At 44.5% G+C, this 13,984-nt stretch overlaps 1 protein-coding gene and 1 pseudogene across 1 annotated transcript in view; both read left to right on the top strand.

The window, feature by feature from the left end:
* Window positions 1-13,984, top strand: part of CLM (CXADR like membrane protein) — a 124,494-nt gene that overhangs the window by 55,030 nt on the left and 55,480 nt on the right. The gene's annotated exons all lie outside the window — the stretch shown is intronic.
* On the top strand, window positions 89-12,073 carry LOC139357611 (FUN14 domain-containing protein 1 pseudogene; annotated as a pseudogene).

Genomic DNA, 13,984 nt, shown 5'->3' with positions numbered 1-13,984 from the left:
TGACATCTAACAATCCAATAACTTTTTGAACATCTCTCATACAAACCTCCGAGCTGCAGAATAGTTTTCAACTCAGTAGGAACCTCCTGAGATTCCTATTGAGTTGAAAACTATTCTGCAGCTCAGAGGTTTGTAAAACTTTTCTGCAAAGGACCAGAGAGTAAATATTTTAGGCTTTATAAGCCAGAGGATTTCAGTCACAAATACTCAACGCTGCTGCTGTAGTGTGAAAGCCGCCATACACCATACATAAATGAATGGGTGTAGCTGTGTTCCAGCAGAATTTATTTATAGACACGGAATTTAAATGTTATACAATGTATGTGTCAGAAAACGGTACCTTTTCTTTTAATTTTCTTTCACCCATTTAAAAATGTTAGAAGAAGGCCGGGCGTGGTGGCTCAGGCCTGTAATCCCAGTACTTTGGCAGGCCGAGACGAGCGGATCACGAGGTCAGGGAATCGAGACCATCCTGGCTAACACGGTGAAACCCTAAACTCTACTAAAAATGCAAAAAAATTAGCCGGGCGTGGTGGCGGGCGCCTGTAGTCCCAGCTTCTAGGGAGGCTGAGGCAGGGGAATGGCATGAACCCAGGAGGCGGAGCTTGCAGTGAGCCGAGATAGCGCCACTGCACTCCAGCCTGGGCGACAGAGCGAGACTCCATCTCAAAAATAAATAAATAAATAAAATAAAATAAAAAAATTAAAATGTTAGAAGAGTCTGGGCGCAGTGGCTCACGCCTGTAATATCAAAACTTTGGGAGGCCATGGCGGGTGGATCACCTGAGGTCAGGAGTTTGAGACCAGCCTAGCCAACATAGTGAAACCCCATCTCTACTAAAAATACAAAAAATTAGCCGGGTGTGGTGGTGCAAGCCTGTAATACCAGCTACCGAGGAGGCTGAGATAGGAAAATTACTTGAACTCGGGAGGCAGAGGTTGCAGTGAGCTGAGATCGTGCCATTGCGCTCCAGCTTGGGTGACAGAGCAAGACTTCATCTCAAATAAATAAATAAATAAATAAGAATTATTCTTAGCTCCAGGCCACATCAAATGGTGGCAGGGTGGGGGACGGGGGGTGGGGGGCAGGTGGGAGCAGGGAGGATGTTACCAGATTTGGACTCTATCAAAATTGCTGATATGCTGCTATCAGAAAGTAGATCTCCAAAACCAGCAGGAAAAAATTTTTAAAACTCCAGAAAAGTGCAATAAATTGCAAACAATACATACCATAAATACTGTTGTTGCTAAATGTAAGATAAAGTTTCATATTTCTGTATGTACACACACATACACATAAGCATGAGAGAAAGATCCAGAAGGATCTTCATAAAATTCGTAACAGGAATTACTTGGGGGGGGAGGCGGCTTGATGGGAATAGGTCAAGGAAGGCCTTGCAGTGTTTCCATGTGTTTTATAATGAGAACATATTTATGTCTTAGTCCTGTAACTTTTTAAAGTTTTAAATTTAAAAAGAATCCATGTGTACCTTATACTAGTTTAATGAATTTGCCTCACCCCTCACAAATAAACTTCATCCCTCCTTGCTGCCTCATCCGAGGGAATCAGGGACAGAGCTGGAGAAGCCCAGGACAGAGCTTCAGCCCCTGCTTAGCAAGCTACCGGGAGGCAGCCCCGGGCCCTGGGGATTTCTGATCATTTTATGGTTTGGGGGAGGGAGGGAAGAAATGCTCTTTCATCAAATTAAAAAAATAAAATAAAATTACTACTCTTTCTGCTGGGATACTGATGGTCTAGGGCTCTTAGAGGATCTGACTTTGGAAACCCCAAGGACAAAGGAGACCTAAAAAGCAGCCGCAGCCAGTCCCCTGGTGTCTGGGTCGCTGCTCTTGAAACCTCCAGCACATGTGGTTTCAATCACCGAGCCTGGCGCCTTCCGCCACTCAGAAGCCCAGCAGCTTCGGGGCGCCCAACTGACTTCTTTGTTTGCGAGGAGCTGGGCCCAGCCAGGGTGGCCGCCTTCGCCTTCGAGAGAGGTTTTAGGCTCAGCCTTCCCCTTTCTATAAAATTCCGGAAATCTCAGGGCAGCCCCAGGCGACAAGCTGCAGGCAGCCTGCAGCCTGCTTGGGGGAGTTCTTATCTCTGGGGACAGCCTAACCCTGAGACCTCTTGGCCAGTGCCGTCCAAAGCAAACAGCAAGCAGATGGTCCAAGCTCGGCCTCTGGTGAAACTGTTTATTCTTAGGAGATGGCCATCTCCCCTCTGGGACCCTGCTGGCTCCACCAGCCTTTGCTCCTCTTTCCCTTCCGCATCTCCCCCTTTCTCTTTCTAAATGGGAGTCCTCTTAATTTGATACCACTTTTGAGCTTTAAGAAAGGTCTACCCCGTCTCTACTAAAAATACCAAAAAAATTAGCCGGCCGTGGCGGCGGGCGCCTGTAGTCCCAGCTACTCTGGAGGCTGAGGCAGGAGAATGGCGTGAACTCGGGAGGCGGAGCTTGCAGTGAGCTGAGATTGCGCCACTGCACTCTGGCCTGGGCCACAGAGCGAGACTCTGTCTCAAAAAAAAAAGAAAAAGAAAAAGAAAGAAAGAGAAAGATCTGCAAGGAAAAGTCAGCATTCCTTCCATTGTGGAAGTTAATTTGGTTTCCTAGAGGAGAAGGGTTGAATGGAAACATATGGGGCTAGAGAAACTGGACATGGGAGGTTTACATTCCCAGTTTGGAATGAGGACAAACCTTGTTTGCCTATGTTGGCCGCCTGTCACATCTAAAACCAAATGCCATTAGCCAGCCCCATAAGTAAGATTCCATTTATGGTAAGTTATTAAAGTTATACTTTCAGAAAGTTAAAGGTGACAGGGCGTCGTGGCTCACACCTGCAATCTCAGCACTTGGGAGGCCGAGGCAGGCGGATTCTGTGAGCTCAGGAGTTCGAGACCAACCTGGCCAACATGGTAAAACCCCCGTCTCTACTGAAAATACAAAAACTAGCCAGGCCTGGTGGCATGTGCCTGTAGTCCCAGCTACTTGGGAGGTTGAGGCAGGAGAATCGCTTGAACCTGGGAGGCGGAGGTTACAGTGAGCCGAGATCGCGCCACTGCACCCCAGCCAGGGCGACAGAGCCAGACTCAGTCTCAAAAAAAAAAAAAAAAAATTACTTGTAATATCCCAGGTTCCAGTCATGAAATATTACACTGGAGAGACCATAGACTTCCATCTTGGCCTAGAGCGGACCTTAAAGCGCCAGGGAGAGGAGGGCGGGGTGGGGGGAACCACCCCAGAATTGGCCCCCCGGCAGTATCATGGCGACCTGAACCCCGCTCCCCAAGAATATGAAAGTGATGATGACTCTTACGAAGTGCTGGATTTAACTGAGTATGCACGAAGACACCAGTGGTGGAATCCAGTGTTTGGCCACAGTTGGGACCTATGGTGGAAAAATACTCAGTAGCTACCCAGATTGTAATGGGTGGCGTTCCTGGCTGATGTGCAGGATTTTTGTTCCACAAAGTTGGAAAACTTGCAGCAACTGCAGTAGGTGGTGGCTTTCTTCTCCGTCAGATTGCTAGTCATGGTGGCTACGTGCAGATTGACTGGAAGAGAGCTGAAAAATCTGTAAACAAAGCAAAAAGGCAGATTAAGAAACGAGCGAACAAAGCAGCACCTGAAATCAACAATTTAATTGAAGAAGCAACAAATTTATCAAGCAGCACATTGTGATATCCGGTGGATTTGTGGGAGACTTTTTGCTCAGACTTGCATCTTAAGGACATGAATATTCTCACATAGTAGATTCAACTACGAGAAGAGAAGTGGCAGCAATAAGGAGTCTCTCAAAAGTACATGCTGCCAGAGTCTCTAGGGCAAGGAGAAACCACCAGCTGGAAAACACTGAATTCACAATTTAGCATTTTGCCATCTAAAGCTAGGCAAACTAGTATATGCACCAGTAGTGTTCCTGAGCAAAACATGGCTTTCATCACTTTGTAAAAATTTGCATCTGTTTAGAAATTAGCCTATAAAATATCACCATTGTAGACAGAGAGAGAAAAGAAATATGTTGGATTTATTGCCTACTAAAATATTATTCTCTTTTTATGTAAATAAAATGTTCTTCATTGTGAAAAAAAAAAAAAAGAAATACTATAGTGGAAATACAAACCTGCAGGCAATCATCTTACCTTAATCAACCCAATTCCTAGCCTGGACGCCTGAAATATCTATGACAGACACCTCATTCAGGACTTTGTTTTTTACTGTTCCCTCTTGGGACACTGTCAGTCCTTAGCTTTGGACATATATACATATACATATGGTATATAGGGTCTATAAATCAGAGTCCCTTTCCCCCACCTTTTTTTAACTTTTGAGAACAGCACAAACACTGCAAAGATATTTGACAATTTTCTCAGGTATTTTGTTGTTCTTTTTTTGGGGGGGTGAGGGACAGAGTCTTGTTCTATCACCCACGCTGGAGTGCAATGGCACGATCTCGGCTCACTGCAACCTCTGCCTCCCGGGTTCAAGCCACTCTCTTGCCTCAGCCTCCCAAGTAGCTGGGATTACAGAGGCCCGCCACCACGCCCGGCTAATTTTTGTATTTTTAGTAGAGATGGGTTTTCACCATATTGGCCAGGCTGGTCTCAAACTCCTGACCTCAGGTGATCCACCCGCCTCAGCCTTCCAAAGTGCTGGGATTACAGGCATGAGCCACCACGCCCGGCCTATTTTGTTGTTCTTGAAGTAAATAAGGAAAAAAAATTTCAAAACCAGTAAATCTGTTTATTGCTGCTCTCGGATTTATGAGAGCTGGTATCCATGAAGCAAAGTGCTCTCCTGACAGTGCGCTGGCACACTGACAAGCTCACATGCTAGAGAGCAATTTTTTTTTTTGAGACAGAGTCTTACTCTGTTGCGCAGGCTGGAGTACAGTGGCACAATCTCAGCTCACTGTAACCTCCACCTCCTGGGTTCAAGCGATTCTTGTGCCTCAGCCTCCTGAGTAGCTGGGACTACAGGCATACGCCACCTTGCTGGGCTACTTTTTTGTATTTTTAGTAGAAATAGGGTTTCACCATGTTGGTCAGGCTGGTCTTGAACTCCTGACCTCACGTGACCCCCCTCACCCCTGCCTCAGCATCCCAAAGTGCTGGGGTTACAAGTGTGAGCCACCGTGCTCAGCCTAGAGTGCAAATTTGAACATGAAATGCCCTTGCTTAAAAACCCCAATGGCTCCCCTTTGCCTAAGCGCCAGGGACAAATTTTAATCTTCTTAGTATGCTATTGTGAAAGAAAAAATTAACCATATACTTGTTAAAGATGGTAAGAAATACACTATTCAAGGGAAGTGTAGGAGAGAGAAAAAATCGTTTCCTTCTACCCTTTTTCATTATTTGCTGGGGCTTTGTAACAAAAGACAAATTAATAAGAGAAAAGCATACTTTTTTTTTTTTTAGACAGAGTCTCTCTCTGTCGCCCAGGCTGGAGTGCAGTGGTGAGATCTCGGCTCACTGCAACCTCCCCTTCCTAGGTTCCAGCAATTCTCATGCCTCAGCCTCCTGAATAGCTGGGATTACAGGTGTGCACCACCATGCCTGGTCAATTTTTGTATTTTTAATAGATATGGGGTTTCACCATGTTGCCAGGCTGGTCTTGAACTCCTGGCCTCAAGTGATCCACCCACCTTGGCCTCCCAAAGTGCTGGGATTACAGGCATGAGCCACTGCCTACAAATTTATTTAATATAGTCTTATGTGACATGAGAGCCTTCATAAGAAAATGAAGCCCCAGAAAATAGTTAGACATGTTTTTACTAGGTTTGATGAAGAGTAAAAAATCATGGGAAAAGGGTATGATCGAAGGGTAATAAGCTGGGGGAGACAGCAAGGCTCGCCACTCAGATTCCTCTCAGTGTTCCTGTCTTCACAGACAAGGACACTCCTTCCTCTGGGCATAGAGAATGGCCTCTTATATCAGGGGCTTATGACCTTCTTGCGGGGAAGGTTAGACAGTCCTTCCTGCACCTGCTCTTTCTCAAATTTCTTTGGCCTAAAATACTCAATATGCCAAGGTGTCATATTTTGGGGTAGGATGTTCTGAACCCCATCACAGTAGTGGCTACTATGATGGGGTTTTGTAGTATGGGCTAGAGATGGGGCTCAAATCCAGGGACAATAAGGAAAAGTGGAGATTTATAGCCAAGAAACAAGGTAGGGGAATCAATGGATGGAAAATCACTAGGAAGTAGGGTAACTCTTTGTTAAACTGACTTAACAAGATTTCTGCTGAAAGGAAGCCAGGGTAAGATGTTGACGGTGGTCAGACCGAGAGGAGGATCCCACTAAACTCACTCAGTAGGACCCTTGATAAAACCGGAGTAAGCGGACCTAGACAGAGCCAAAGGTTGGGCCTAGTCAAAAGCAGGACCCAGAGGAGCCTGACTAGAGCCCGATCAAGGAGTCTGCGTTCATGCGAACTTCTGATTTCTCCATTACCCTTTTCCAGCCTCATTTCCAGTCATTAGAGCCTGTGGATTCTATACTGATGTCATTACAAACTTCCCATCTTTCCCTAACATATCTCCAGGTCATCCCAACAACTCTAGAATTCCATGGCGGACAGTTACAGTCTCAGAAGCCAGGCACAGTGGCACATCCCTATAATCCCGGCCTTTGGGAGGCTGAGGCAGGTGGATCGCTTGAGGTCAGTAGTTTGAGACCAGCCTGGCCAACATGGCAAAACCCTGCCTCTACCAAAAAATACAAAAATTAGCTGGGCATGGTGGTGCACGCCTACTTGCGAGGCTGAGGTGGGAGAATCGCTTGAGCTCAGGAGGTGGAGGCTGCAGTGAGCGGAGATCACACCACTGCCCTCCAGCCTGGGCCACAGAGTGAGACCCTGTCTCAAAAATAAAATAAAATAAAAATAAAAAACAGGGCCAGGCGCAGTGTCTCACTCCTGTAATCCCAGCACTTTGGGACGCCAAGGCGGGTGGATCACTTGAGGTCAGGATCCACCAACAGAGTGAAACCCTATCTCTGGCCAACAGAGTGAAACCCCGTCTCTACTAAAAATACAAAAATTAGCTGGGCGTGGTGGCAGGTGCCTGTAATCCAAGCTACTTAGAAGGCTGAGGCAGAAGAATCACTTGAACCCGGGAGGCAAAGGTTGCCGTGAGCCAAGATTGTACCACTGCACTTCAGCCTGGGCAACAGAGCAAGACTGTCTCAAAAATAAGATAAAATAAAATAAAATAAAATGAGAGAGATAAAAATAAGATAAAAAAGGAAAAAGTTATCACCTCAGAGCACAGAGGAATAGAAAACATTGGGGAAACTGTGATTTAGGAAACAGCCACATCTCCATGTGGACCTTCTGAATAGCTTTCCATATTTGACAGTTCCCCAAAGTAATCATTCCTTAGCTGAGTCCTTAATAGGGCAGCTGCCCACTCACCAGCCGTGTGACCTGGCATGGGACTGAATCAGCCTGCAGGAAGATAGGAATCATATCTTTCTGCAATTTGCTAAAAAGAAAAAAAAACGCTATTTGTGGAGCAGAGGTTCTGCCTCAGCACTTGGTTCAGTTCTGCTCCTTCCTGAGAGGTTTCTTACACGTATGCACCCCCGCAAAGATTATTACTTTCCTTCACTTTTGTACTTCTTACTATAATAGCTAAGATAGATTTTATACAACGTGCTTTAAACAAGATTATATTTAATCCTTATGACAGCATGTGAAAAGGTACTATTATTATGCTCATTTTATAGATGATAAAAGTAGGTTTAGAAAAATTAAGGATCTTAGCCAGCTGCAGTGGCTCACGCCTATAATCCCAGCACTTTGGGAGGCTAAGGCGGGTGGATTGCCTGAGGTTAGGAGTTCGAAACCAGTCTGGCCAACATGGTGACACCACGTCTCTACTAAAAATACAAAAATTAGCCAGGCATGGTGGCGCATACCTGTAATCCCAGCTACTCGGGAGGATGAGCCAGGAGAATCACTCAAACCTGGGACATGGGGGTTTTAGTGAACCGAGATCACACCATTGCACTCCAGCCTGGGCAACAAGAGCGAAACTCCATTTCGAAAAAAAAGAAAAGAAAAAAGAAAGATAGATAGATTAAGGGCAGAGTCAGGACTCGAATGTGACCCAAACCCACTCAAGTAACCATCCTCCACACTGTGTTTTGAAACCCAGTATTTAAGAGTTTGGAAAAGGTTAGTTTTGGGCTTATTTTTGCTTATTGTTCATTTGTTTGTTTTGTCTTGCTTCTAATCTTAAATACATAAAATTAAAGTAAGAACAGTTAGAAATTCCCTCCAAGAGTCAAAATATTTCTTTTTCAAAATATTCTTTCTATATTTTTCTTTTTTTCTGTATTTTTTTCTAATCTTTGTGGTTACCATGAAATATTTCTCAATGGAACTGATGGAGCAAGAGAAATTTCTAGGCTCTTTATATTTGAGGGATGAGAAAAAGATCTAAAACAAAACAGTCATAGTATTTGGAAGGAAAGAAAAATGATCACCTAAGTACTATTTTGGAATGACAGATATTATTTTTGAAATCCAGCTGGACACAGTGGTTCACGCCTGTAATCCCAGCACTTTGAGAGCCCAAGGCGAGTGAATTACTTGAGGTCAGCAGTTCAAGACCAGCCTGGTCAACATGGTGAAACCCTGTCTCTACTAAAAATACAAAAATTAGCCAGGCATGGTGGTGCACACCTGTAATCCCAGCTGTTTGGGAGGCTGAGGCAGGAGAATCATTCAAACCTGGGAGGTGGAGGTTACAGTAAACTGAGATAGTGCCACCATGCTCCAGCCTAGGTGACAGAGTGAGACTCTGTCTCAAAAAAAAAAAAAAAAAAAGAAAGAAAGAAAGAAAAAAGAATTCCATTTGGGGAAGGAAAACAAAGAACTTACCACACTTTTCATGCTGTGTGTGAATATCATATACATGTATGCTATGATGGTGTTTAGAAGCAACTCTGAATGGAGTTTTTAGATTTGTGAACTATTTTCTGACTCCTGAACTACTTTTTTCCCCAACCCTTTTCCACAGCTCACCCCTCACCCTCCCAGAATGCCTGCTGTCCATTCCCCGGCATGTGCAGGAGGCAGGAACTATGCATTTCCCAGTGGCTGCCTGCCAGGGAAGGTGGGCTTCTGTCCATCTGGGCGAGGGCATCATCAGCTTGTGTCAAAGGAAAGGTGATAAAAATTTTTCTTTTCCCTCCTGACTTGCTTAAACACTATCCAGACCATACCATTTTTCTTAATTTGCTCTGGGTGGACAATAAATAATTTCTCTCCCTTTTTAATTTTGCCAAACCCTGCCCAGAAAGCAGGGCAAAGCCTTGGTGGCCCTGGGGCCATTTCCCAGCACCTCCCAGGGAGCTCTATCTACCAGACCACGGTAACTCTGAGTGAAAATGATGGGAAGTGATCTTCGTCCACAAAAGGGCCAGGTTTGAGGCCTCTCCGGGCAGTTACATCCCTTGGACTCCCCTGTACAGTTCCCAGAGTTTCAAATTTCTGAAAGATGAATACCATACAGTGTTCTCCAGCCCCAACACTGATTTTCTTTACCTCCTTTTCCCTTGAATATTTTTACTCTTTCTCACCATCTGCATTCTTATGAAGAGAGGTTTCCATTCAATCCTGCTTTAACATGCTGTTCTCTGAGTGTGGGCAGAGTCTTCTCTGTGGCTTAGTGGTTTTGAATGCTGAACAGAGCAGGAGACAAAATTTGATCCCTGGCTCTGTAACTTATATTTATTCTCTAGTATTTCAGGTCTGGAGCCTCCAGGAAAAAAATAAATAAATAAATAAATGTGTTTTGATAAAAAGGAAGGAGTAGGTGGATTAGATGTGAAACACCATTTCTGAAAACAACAGGGTGTCAGAAGTCAGAAGACCTGGGTTCTAGTCCCAACTTTGCATTAACTTGCATCAGTTGGCTTGTCACTTAGCTGCCTAATGTATAAGGTAAAGTGGTCAAATGAGAAGTGGTACTGAACTATATATATGTGTGTGTGTGTGTATGTATATTGAGATGGAGTTTCACTCTTATTGCCCAGGCTGGAGTGCGACGGTATGATCTCGGCTCACTGCAACCTCCGCCTCCTGGATTCAAGCACTTCTCCTGCCTCAGCCTCCAGAGTAGCTGGGATTACAGACACCCGCCACCACATCAAGCTAATTTTTTGTATTTTTGCTGGAGATGGGGTTTCACCATGTTGGCCAGGGTGGTCTCCAACCTGACCTCAGGTGATCCACCTGCCTCGACCTCCCAAAGTTCTGGGATTACAAGTATGAGCTACTGCTCTCCGCCCTGAACAATATTTAGAAGCACAAATTTTAAAGCAGACAGACCTTCAGTTCTAACACTGGCTATGCTAATTATTGGCTGTATTTCTGCAGAGAATGTTTTTGACTTCCCTAAGCCTCAGTTTCATTGTCTATACAATGGGAATAAAAATCATACCTATTCTATGGGGTTGTGTAAGGATTAAATAAGATAGTGTTCACAGAACTCTCAGCAAGTGTTCAATATAGGTAGCTATTTGTATAAAAGTTTCATAAAATTCTTCCCACCTCTATATATTTTAATATTCAATTTGAAAAAAAGGTCAAATTAGTTGTTTGACATATACTGATGATTAAACTTTTAATTATTTTTCACTTTTTTACGTGCAGTCTTTTTCTCTTTTTTTGAGATCATGGTCTCACCATGTTGCTCAGGCTAGAATGCAGTGACATGATCATAGCTCACTGCAGCCTCTACCTCCTGGGCTCAAGCGAAAATCTCACATCAGCCTCCCAAGTAGCTGAGACTACAGGCATGTGCCATCACATCTGGCTACTTTTTAACTTTTGGTAGAGGCAAGATCTTGCTATGTTGCTCAGGCTGGTCTCAAACTCCTGGGCTCAAGCAATCCTCCCACCTCGGGATTACAGGCCTGGGCCACCATGCCGGGATTACAGGCCTGGGCCACCATGCCGGCCTTATAGTCCTACTTTGTTTTCGTTTTTTTAAAGAAGTCCCCTTTCTTCCTGGTTGGCTGAGTTGTTTTTTTTTTTTGTTTTTAAATCACGAATGGGTATTGAATTTGTTAGTCTTTTTCTTCATTCTCCATCTGCTGAAATTATACTGCTTTTCTCCTTTATCCTATAAATATGGGGAATTACAATGATTAATTGATTTTTTATTGTTAAACCAACCTTATATTCTGAGGATAAAATCTACTTGGTCTGATGCATTACCTTTTTTTTTTTTTTTTGAGACAGAGTCGCACTCTGTCGCCAGGCTGGAGTGCAATGGTGCAATATTGGCTCACTGCAACCTCTGCCTCCCTGGTTCAAGCGATTCTCTTGCCTCGGCCTCCTGAGTCTGGGATTACAGGCTCGCACCATCACACCCGGCTAATTTTTTTGTATTTCCAGTAGAGACAGGGTTTTGCCATGTTGGCCAGGCTGGTCTCGAACTCCTGACCTCAGGTAATTCGCCCGCCTTGGCCTCTTAAAGTGCTGGGATTACAGGCGTGAGCCACCGTGTCCAGCCACATTACTCTTTATATCTATTACTTGATTTGATTTTGTTAAGGGATGATTGCATGTAAGTTCATGAGTGATATTGGTCTGTGATTTTCTTCTGTGTGTATGTGATATCTTTATCTGGGTGTTGGGATCAGAGTAATGTTGATAAAATGAAAAGGAAGTACTCCTTTTCTATTTTCTCAAAGAGTTTGGGTAGAATCACTATCATTTCTCCTCTCTGAAAGGTTTAGTTCTGGCTTTTAAATGTAAAACAAACCGCCCCTTTTAGTCCTCCCTCCCTCCACACAATAAGTCTTAATTACAAATATGGAAAAGAAGCCATTATAAAAAGAGGTGGGCTGGGTGTGGTAGCTCACACCTGTAATCCCAGTACTTTGGGAGACCGAGGTGGGCGGATCACTTGAGGTCAGGAGTTCGAGACCAGTCTGCCCCACATGGTGAATCCCCATCTCTACTAAAGATACACAAATTAGCTGGGCATGATGGTGCATACTTGTAATCCCAGCTACTCAGGAGGCTGAGGCAGGAGAATTGCTTGAATCCAGGAGGCGGAGGTTGCAGTGAGCTGAGATCGCGCCACTGCACTCCAGCCTGGGTGACAAAGAGAGACTCTGTCTCAGAAAAAAAAAAAAAAAAGAAAAGAAAAAAACAAAATTATTTAAAGATGGAATTATATGTTCATAGTTTCCTGTACTTTTCCTTTATAGCATTTATCACATTTATACACTTAATTATATTTAACTTATCACATTTAATATAATTCTTAAAATTATTTCTCTCTTATTACTATGAGTCTTTTTCATACAATTGTAAGTGTCATGAGGGACGAGACTAGTTCTGTTTTCTTATTACTGTCTTCATAAACCTAGCTCAAGAGTAGAAAGACAGCTGACCAGGCGCAGTGGCTCACCCCTTTAATCTTCACACACTGGAACGCTGAGGCTGGAGCACTGCTTGAGCCCAGGAGTTCAAGACCAGCCTGGGTAACACACTGAGACCCCTGTCTCTACAAAAAATAGGACTGGTAAATAGTTGATTAGTACATGGATAAATTAATTAATACATTACTTAATGTTTTCAGATTAACTTCCCGGAGAATTTGCATGTTCCTCTGAAAAATTAATTAATTCGGCTTGCATCCATTGAGGGCCTATTTGGTGATAAGCATTTTGTAAATACAAAGAAGAATTGAAAAGAATGGCCCTGCCTGGGGAATTTAGCATGCAGTAGGAGAAAAGACGAGACACTATATAGGCATGACAAAATGTAAGATCTATTATAGAAGTGTCTACAGAGTATTACAGGAAAATGGATTAAAAAAGAAATTCAAGCTATTCAGGCAAAGCAATATATTCAGGCTGGCCCCTTGAAAGAGAGGAAAAGATTTTCTAAGCAGGGAAGGTGAGGCAATAAGCAGGGTGAGCAGCATGTGGTGGGTGTGGCTAGGAAGGTGTCTTTGTTATACTCTAGCCCAGCACATTGTCCAGTGGGTGCTTCCTATGTGCTTCTGCTGTTGAGAAAAGAGAGCAGAAAGCAAAGACAGTGGGCTGGGCTCAGTGGCTCACACCTGTAATCCCAGCAGAGGGATTACATGAGGCTGAGGCAGGTGGATCACATGAGGTCAGGCAGGTAGATCACATGAGGTCAGGAGTTTGAGACCAGCCTGGCCAACACAGTGAAACCCCGTCTCTACTAAAAATACAAAAAAATTAGCCAGGTGTGGTGGCACATGCCTGTAATCATGGCTACTTGGGAGGCTGAGGTAGGAGAATCGCTTGAACCCGGGAGGCAGAGATTGCAGTGAGCTGAGATCATGCCACTGCACTCCAGCCTGGGCAACAAAGCAAGACTCTGTCTCAAGAAAGAAAGGAAAGGAAGGGAAGGGAAGGGCAGGGAGAAGAGGGGAGGGGAGGGGAGGGAAAGTGAGTGCTGGGGAACGTGGCCCCCAGTCCACATCCTGAAAAACCTTGAGTGTTCGTGCAGGAGTCTCCTCTTGATCTTGTAGGCAGTGGTAAGGCCACTTGAGGTTAAGTAGGGCAGTGCTTTGCAAACTTCTCCATGAGTGCTCCTAAAGGCAGAGTAGTGTGCACGTGGACCTCTGGAGATTTGGGACATAGCCCAGAACAACCTGCCAAAGCCTGGCATTGCTTTGAAGTCTTGCTTTAGCTTAAAAATGCATATAAGGCCAGGTGTGGTGGCTCTTGCTCATAATCCCAGCACTTGGGGAGGCCGAGGCAGGCAGATTGCCTGAGTTCAGGAGTTTAAGACCCTTCTGGACAACATGGTGAAACCCTGTCTCTGCTAAAAATACAGAAAATTAGCCAGGCATGGTAGTGCACACCTATAGTCCCAGCTACTCGGGAGGCTGAGGTGGGAGGATCACTTGAGCTTGGGAGGCAAAGGTTGCAGTGAACCGAGATCTCACTGAGGAAGGAGACCACTACTATTCCTGCTGC

The sequence above is a fragment of the Macaca nemestrina genome, chromosome 12 (assembly GCF_043159975.1).
Source record: "Macaca nemestrina isolate mMacNem1 chromosome 12, mMacNem.hap1, whole genome shotgun sequence".
Classification (NCBI taxonomy): Eukaryota; Metazoa; Chordata; class Mammalia; order Primates; family Cercopithecidae; genus Macaca; species Macaca nemestrina.
The sequence above is the reverse complement of the archived record's forward strand: the minus strand, read 5'-3'. Positions and strand labels throughout refer to the sequence as shown.